The sequence below is a fragment of the Mizuhopecten yessoensis genome, unplaced genomic scaffold, assembly GCF_002113885.1.
Source record: "Mizuhopecten yessoensis strain PY_sf001 unplaced genomic scaffold, ASM211388v2 scaffold10821, whole genome shotgun sequence".
In the NCBI taxonomy this organism is placed as follows: Eukaryota; Metazoa; Mollusca; class Bivalvia; order Pectinida; family Pectinidae; genus Mizuhopecten; species Mizuhopecten yessoensis.
In genome coordinates, this window is record NW_018408738.1 from 81,780 (window position 1) to 90,309 (window position 8,530).

The following is an 8,530-nucleotide window of genomic DNA, read 5'->3' on the forward strand; positions in this document are numbered from 1 at the left end:
GTATGGTGTGACAGTACGACTGTTACCCTGGTTTAATGGTACTAAGAGTGTACGGTGTGACAGTACGACTATAACCCTGGTGTAATGGTACTAGGAGTGTACGGTGTGACAGTACGACTATAACCCTGGTTTAATGGTACTAGGAGTGTACGGTGTGACAGTACGACTATAACCCTGGTTTAATGGTACTAGGAGTGTACGGTGTGACAGTACGACTATAACCCTGGTTTAATGGTACTAGGAGTGTACGGTGTGACAGTACGACTATAACCCTGGTTTAATGGTACTAGGAGTGTACGGTGTGACAGTACGACTATAACCCTGGTTTAATGGTACTAGGAGTGTACGGTGTGACAGTACGACTATAACCCTGGTTTAATGGTACTAGGAGTGTACGGTGTGACAGTACGACTATAACCCTGGTTTAATGGTACTAGGAGTGTACGGTGTGACAGTACGACTATAACCCTGGTTTAATGGTACTAGGAGTGTACGGTGTGACAGTACGACTATAACCCTGGTTTAATGGTACTAGGAGTGTACGGTGTGACAGTACGACTATAACCCTGGTTTAATGGTACTAGGAGTGTACGGTGTGACAGTACGACTATAACCCTGGTTTAATGGTACTAGGAGTGTACGGTGTGACAGTACGACTATAACCCTGGTGTAATGGTACTAGGAGTGTACGGTGTGACAGTACGACTATAACCCTGGTGTAGTGGTACTAGGAGTGTACGGTGTGACAGTACAACTGTTACCCTGGTGTAATGGTACTAGGAGTGTACGGTGTGACAGTACGACTATAACCCTGGTGTAGTGGTACTAGGAGTGTACGGTGTGACAGTACAACTGTTACCCTGGTGTAATGGTACTAGGAGTGTACGGTGTGACAGTACGACTATAACCCTGGTGTAGTGGTACTAGGAGTGTACGGTGTGACAGTACAACTGTTACCCTGGTGTAATGGTACTAGGAGTGTACGGTGTGACAGTACGACTATAAGCCTGGTGTAGTGGTACTAGGAGTGCACGGTGTGACAGTACAACTATAACCCTGGTGTAGTGGTACTAGGAGTGTACGGTGTGACAGTACAACTGTTACCCTGGTTTAATGGTACTAGGAGTGTACGGTGTGACAGTACGACTATAACCCTGGTGTAGTGGTACTAGGAGTGTACGGTGTGACAGTACAACTGTTACCCTGGTGTAATGGTACTAGGAGTGTACGGTGTGACAGTACGACTATAACCCTGGTGTAGTGGTACTAGGAGTGTACGGTGTGACAGTACAACTGTTACCCTGGTGTAATGGTACTAGGAGTGTACGGTGTGACAGTACGACTATAACCCTGGTGTAGTGGTACTAGGAGTGTACGGTGTGACAGTACAACTGTTACCCTGGTGTAATGGTACTAGTAGTGTACGGTGTGACAGTACGACTATAACCCTGGTGTAGTGGTACTAGGAGTGTACGGTGTGACAGTACAACTGTTACCCTGGTGTAATGGTACTAGTAGTGTACGGTGTGACAGTACGACTATAAGCCTGGTGTAGTGGTACTAGGAGTGCACGGTGTGACAGTACAACTATAACCCTGGTGTAGTGGTACTAGGAGTGTACGGTGTGACAGTACAACTGTTACCCTGGTTTTATGGTACTAGGAGTGTATGGTGTGACGGTACGACTGTTACCCTGGTTTAATGGTACTAAGAGTGTACGGTGTGACAGTACGACTATAACCCTGGTGTTGTGGTACTAAGAGTGTACGGTGTGACAGTACAACTGTTACCCTGGTTTTATGGTACTAAGAGTGTATGGTGTGACAGTACGACTGTTATCCTGGTTTAATGGTACTAGGAGTGTACGGTGTGACAGTACGACTATAACCCTGGTTTAATGGTACTAAGAGTGTACGGTGTGACAGTACAACTATAAACCTGGTGTAGTGGTACTAGGAGTGTACGGTGTGACAGAACGACTGTTACCCTGGTGTAATGGTACTAGGAGTGTACGGTGTGACAGTACGACTATAACCCTGGTGTAGTGGTACTAGGAGTGTACGGTGTGACAGTACAACTGTTACCCTGGTGTAATGGTACTAGGAGTGTACGGTGTGACAGTACGACTATAACCCTGGTGTAGTGGTACTAGGAGTGTACGGTGTGACAGTACAACTGTTACCCTGGTGTAATGGTACTAGGAGTGTACGGTGTGACAGTACGACTATAACCCTGGTGTAGTGGTACTAGGAGTGTACGGTGTGACAGTACAACTGTTACCCTGGTGTAATGGTACTAGGAGTGTACGGTGTGACAGTACGACTATAAGCCTGGTGTAGTGGTACTAGGAGTGCACGGTGTGACAGTACAACTATAACCCTGGTGTAGTGGTACTAGGAGTGTACGGTGTGACAGTACAACTGTTACCCTGGTTTTATGGTACTAGGAGTGTATGGTGTGACGGTACGACTGTTACCCTGGTTTAATGGTACTAAGAGTGTACGGTGTGACAGTACGACTATAACCCTGGTGTTGTGGTACTAAGAGTGTACGGTGTGACAGTACAACTGTTACCCTGGTTTTATGGTACTAAGAGTGTATGGTGTGACAGTACGACTGTTATCCTGGTTTAATGGTACTAGGAGTGTACGGTGTGACAGTACGACTATAACCCTGGTTTAATGGTACTAAGAGTGTACGGTGTGACAGTACAACTATAAACCTGGTGTAGTGGTACTAGGAGTGTACGGTGTGACAGAACGACTGTTACCCTGGTGTAATGGTACTAGGAGTGTACGGTGTGACAGTACGACTATAACCCTGGTGTAGTGGTACTAGGAGTGTACGGTGTGACAGTACAACTGTTACCCTGGTGTAATGGTACTAGGAGTGTACGGTGTGACAGTACGACTATAACCCTGGTGTAGTGGTACTAGGAGTGTACGGTGTGACAGTACAACTGTTACCCTGGTGTAATGGTACTAGGAGTGTACGGTGTGACAGTACGACTATAACCCTGGTGTAGTGGTACTAGGAGTGTACGGTGTGACAGTACAACTGTTACCCTGGTGTAATGGTACTAGGAGTGTACGGTGTGACAGTACGACTATAAGCCTGGTGTAGTGGTACTAGGAGTGCACGGTGTGACAGTACAACTATAACCCTGGTGTAGTGGTACTAGGAGTGTACGGTGTAACAGTACAACTGTTACCCTGGTTTTATGGTACTAGGAGTGTATGGTGTGACAGTACGACTGTTACCCTGGTTTATTGGTACTAAGAGTGTATGGTGTGACATTACGACTGTTATCCTGGTTTAATGGTACTAGGAGTGTACGGTGTGACAGTACTATAACCCTGGTGTAGTGGTACTAGGAGTGTACGGTGTGACAGTACAACTGTTACCCTGGTTTTATGGTACCAAGAGTGTATGGTGTGACAGTACGACTGTTACCCTGGTTTAATGGTACTAGGAGTGTACGGTGTGACAGTACGACTATAACCCTGGTTTAATGGTACTAAGAGTGTACGGTGTGACATTACGACTGTTACCCTGGTTTAATGGTACTAGGAGTGTATGGTGTGATAGTACCACTGTTACCCTGGTTTAATGGTACTAAGAGTGTACGGTGTGACAGTACGACTATTACCCTGGTTTTATGGTACTAGGAGTGTATGGTGTGACAGTACGACTGTTTCCCTGGTTTAATGGTACTAGGAGTGGACGGTGTGACAGTACGACTATAATCCTGGTTTAATAGTACTAGGAGTGTATGGTGTGACAGTTCGACTATAATCCTGGTTTAATGGTACTAGGAGTGTATGGTGTGACAGTACGACTGTTACCCTGGTTTAATGGTACTAGAGGTGTCAAAAGTTTAGATTATGGTATTGGTGATAACTAGCCGATTCCCGTCATAAGTCAATGAACATTTGAATTGTTAATCGGGATTCGTCGGTACCCTTAACATAAACTGGTGTTTGGAAGATTTTAACACAGAAAATTGATTAGCTACAATGTAGTGTGTCGACTTTCGAAAACATTGGCAAATGTATAATTACGATTACCTTGCTTAACAAGAAATTTTATCTCGGAAATATCACTAAAAATGCTGTGGAAGGCGATGCAAGCATATTAGCATATTCTCAACAAAACGCATTGTTTCGAGCTTTAAAGCATTCCGCAACAGTCCTCTGATACCAATATTTTAGTTAAATAACCTCAGGTGTGTAATTAACCATTAAAATGAGACAAGATATTCGTCAAGCTAATTTTAAAATATATCCATCCCAACATCATTTGTTCTCACTCCTCTATAATCAAGATAGTCAGCGAGTCTTCCTAACGACTGATATTCGTGATATCAATAACTATCTGTTTGTCAGTATTGGATTGCTGGATCAGAGACTGTCAAAACCTCAGTGGTTTCACAACATCGGATTGTCCGACAAAAATGGCACCATCAAGAGGAAAGGCATGGAATGGAACATGATGAATTTGAAATCCATTCGGTCTTCATTGGGGCATAATAGGGTAAGTAGTCACTTTCGGAACATCTCTATAGAGACAAGGAGTCGGAACATCTCTAGATCTGTGGAGACTGGGTTTGGGACATCTCTATGGAGATTGGGAGTCTAAATATCTGTACGAAAACAAAATAAGTAGTGCTAGTATGAAGGTTCATGAAATTGAGAATCAAAATGATAGAACATGTGATTTTTCTTTAATTACCCGAAAAATATATGTCCAATAAATACATTGTACATTTTGAAACGTAGTAGAACAAGTAAAGAGGAATAGTGTAACTCAGACTCCCAAAATCCGGATAGTTAGCTTTGTACCTAAAGCAGGAATCCATTTCCACAAAATATTTCTTTTAACTGAAAATAAAACACACGACAAACAAACAAAACTTCCAGTGTTAACTTGAAGAATAAATGAATCATGAACTATTTGTGACGTTTGTCGAATTGTCGAAGTTATATCTAACGTCTGGAATTATAAAATGTTTCTTCGTTAACACCTGGAATTATGAATTATTTCTTCGTTAACATCTAGAATTATGAATTATTTCTTCGTTAACACCTGGTATTATGAATTATTTCTTCGTTAACACCTGGAATTATGAATTATTTCTTCGTTAACACCTGGAATTATGAACTATTTCTTCGTTAACACCTGGAATTATGAACTATTTCTTCGTTAACACATGGAATTATGAATTATTTCTTCGTTAACACCTGGAATTATGAATTATTTTTCGTTAACACCTGGAATTATGAACTATTTCTTCGTTAACACCTGGAATTATTAATTATTTCTTCGTTAACACCTGGAATTATGAACTATTTCTTCGTTAACACCTGGAATTATGAACTATTTCTTCGTTAATACCTGGAATTATGAGCTATTTCTTCGTAAACCCATGGAATTATGAACTATTTCTTCGTTAATACCTGGAATTATTAAAGATTTCGATGTTTACCTGTTTCAGCGCCAGATTGACATATTAAAAATGGACATAGAGAGATCTGAATGGTTAGCCCTCCCCGACATGGTAACGTCCGGTGTTTTAAAGGACGTCAAACAACTGTTCATAGAGGTCCATTTCTACACAAATAAGAGACCTATCAGATTATTTACCAAATATTTAACAATACTGAAACAGGTGCATGATCAGGGATTCCGGCTGTTTTGGTCACATCCAAATCAAGTTAGGAACAACATTGAGGAATCGCAATATACCAAACGATATGTGTCGACTTGTTATGAACTCTACTACGTTAACATAAACTTGTGATATACTTCCATCTAAATGTATGTATGTTACAGGTAAAAATACGTTTAGGGGCCCGGACTTGCAATACCCCGGTGTGTGTATGTATGTCGTCACTTAGTATTAAGAATGTTATTGATATATTTATATTTATATATTGATATTCCATACGTGAGGTACAGGTAGAAAAAACCCTACCCGAGAGTTTGTCCAGAACGGAGCTTTTCTGGACCCTAGTACAAGACAGAGTGATGGTTCATATTTCTGCGGGAATCGATAAGGAATTTTTATCATTTGTTTACATGAGTGCCAAGAGGTACGCCTATTTTTATTTATTTTTCTCTCATTTTTTTCACTCTGTGTTCAAAGCTTCATATCTTCGTTGATATTTTTCTTGTGAATATGACAAGATACCTTGACATTTATTGAAGGAGCAATGTCAGTTTTAAATAATATATTAAGATATCTTTCGTAATTCTATGAAATACAAGATCGGCATTGCTCTTTGTGATTGTTACATAGAAAATAAACGTTTCATGTCGGTGTAGATATTGTCTTAACAACATAGTCAGTGAAGCGCGTTATTCGTCCACTATGTGCCGCTTTCGGTAAAAAAACAGTTCTGTACATAAGTTCAAGAGATAAGTCGAAAATTGGGCCTTGATCTTCCCTCTCTCACAATCATACTGTACAGCGTGAGACTTAACTTAAACTTCAAATATTGTCTCTTTGGTGTTAATATAGAACACCGTTATATTTATATATACCCAAATCCATAACTTCGTCTATAATATACTTATAAATGTCTGTGATGTGTCGTATTGTTGAATTGATAATTGTATTACTATAATGAATGTATGATTTTATTAGTAAGTGTATGTTTATGTATAAGAACACGTCTTGGAGTATGTTGATGTATGAGAACACGTGTTGGGGTATGGTGATGGATCAGAACACGTGTTGGAGCATGTTGATGTATGAAAAGACGTGTAGTATGTTGATGTATGAGAACACGTGTTGAAGCATGTTCATGTATGAGAACACGTGTTGAAGAATGTTGATGTATGAGAACACGTATTGGAGTATGGTGATGTATTAGAACACGTGTTGAAGTATATTGATGAATGAGAACACGTGTTGGAGTATGTTGATGTATGAGAACACGTTTTGGAGTATGGTGATGTACCAGAACACGTGTTGTATTGGAGTATGGTGATGTATTAGAACACGTGTTGAAGTATATTGATGAATGAGAACTCGTGTTGGAATATGTTGAGGTATGAGAACACGTTTTGGAGTATGGTGATGTACCAGAACACGTGTTGGATCTTGTGAACACGTGTTGGAGTATGGTGGTGTATCAGAACACGTGTTGGAGCTTGCTGATGTATGAGGACACGTGGTGAAGTATGGGGGTGTATCAGAACACGTGTTGGAGTATTGTGGTGTATCAGAACACGTGTTGGAGTATGGGGGTGTATCAGAACACGTGTTGGAGTATTGCGATGTATCAGAACACGTGTTGGAGTATTGGGATGTATCAGAACACGTGTTGGAGTATGTTGATGTATGAGAACACGTGTTGAAGTATGGTGATGATCAGAACACGTGTTGGAGCTTGTTGATGTATCAGAACACGTGTTGGAGAATTGTGATGTATCAGAACACGTGTTGGGGCTTGTTGATGTATGAGGACACGTGTTGAAGTATGGTGATGTATCAGAACACGTGTTGAAGTATGGTGATGATCAGAACACGTGTTGGAGCTTGTTGATGTATGAGAACACGTGGTGAAGTATGGTGGTGTATCAGAACCCGTGTTGGAGTATTGTGATGTATCAGAACACGGGTTGGAGTATTGTGGTGTATCAGAACACGTGTTGGAGGATTGTGATGTATGAGAACACGTGTTGGAGGATTGTGATGTATCAGAACACGTGTTGGGGCTTGTTGATGTATGAGGACACGTGTTGAAGTATGGGGATGTATCAGAACACGTGTTGGAGTATGTTGGTGTATGAGAACACGTATTGGAGTATAATGATGTATGAGAACACGTGTTGAAGTATGGGGATGTATCAGAACACGTGTTGGAGCGGGGTGATGTATGAGGACACGTGGTGAAGTATGGGGGTGTATCAGAACACGTGTTGGAGTATGGGGGTGTATCAGAACACGTGTTGGAGTATTGCGATGTATCAGAACACGTGTTGGAGTATTGCGATGTATCAGAACACGTGTTGGAGTATGGGGGTGTATCAGAACACGTGTTGGAGTATGTTGATGTATGTGAACACGTGTTGGAGCATGTTGATGAATGAGAACACGTGTTGGAGTATGTTGATGTATGAGACATGTGTTGGAGCTTGTTGATGTATGAGAACACGTGGTGAAGTATGGTGGTGTATCAGAACACGTGTTGAAGTATGGTGATGATCAGAACACGTGTTGGAGCTTGTTGATGTATGAGGACACGTGGTGAAGTATGGTGGTGTATCAGAACACGTGTTGGAGTATGGTGGTGTATCAGAACACGTGTTGGAGTATTGTGATGTATCAGAACACGTGTTGGAGTATTGTGGTGTATCAGAACACGTGTTGGAGTATTGTGATGTATCAGAACACGTGTTGGAGCTTGTTGATGTATGATAACACGTGGTGAAGTATGGTGGTGTATCAGAACACGTGTTGGAGCTTGTTGATGTATGAGAACACGTGGTGAAGTATGGTGGTGTATCAGAACACGTGTTGGAG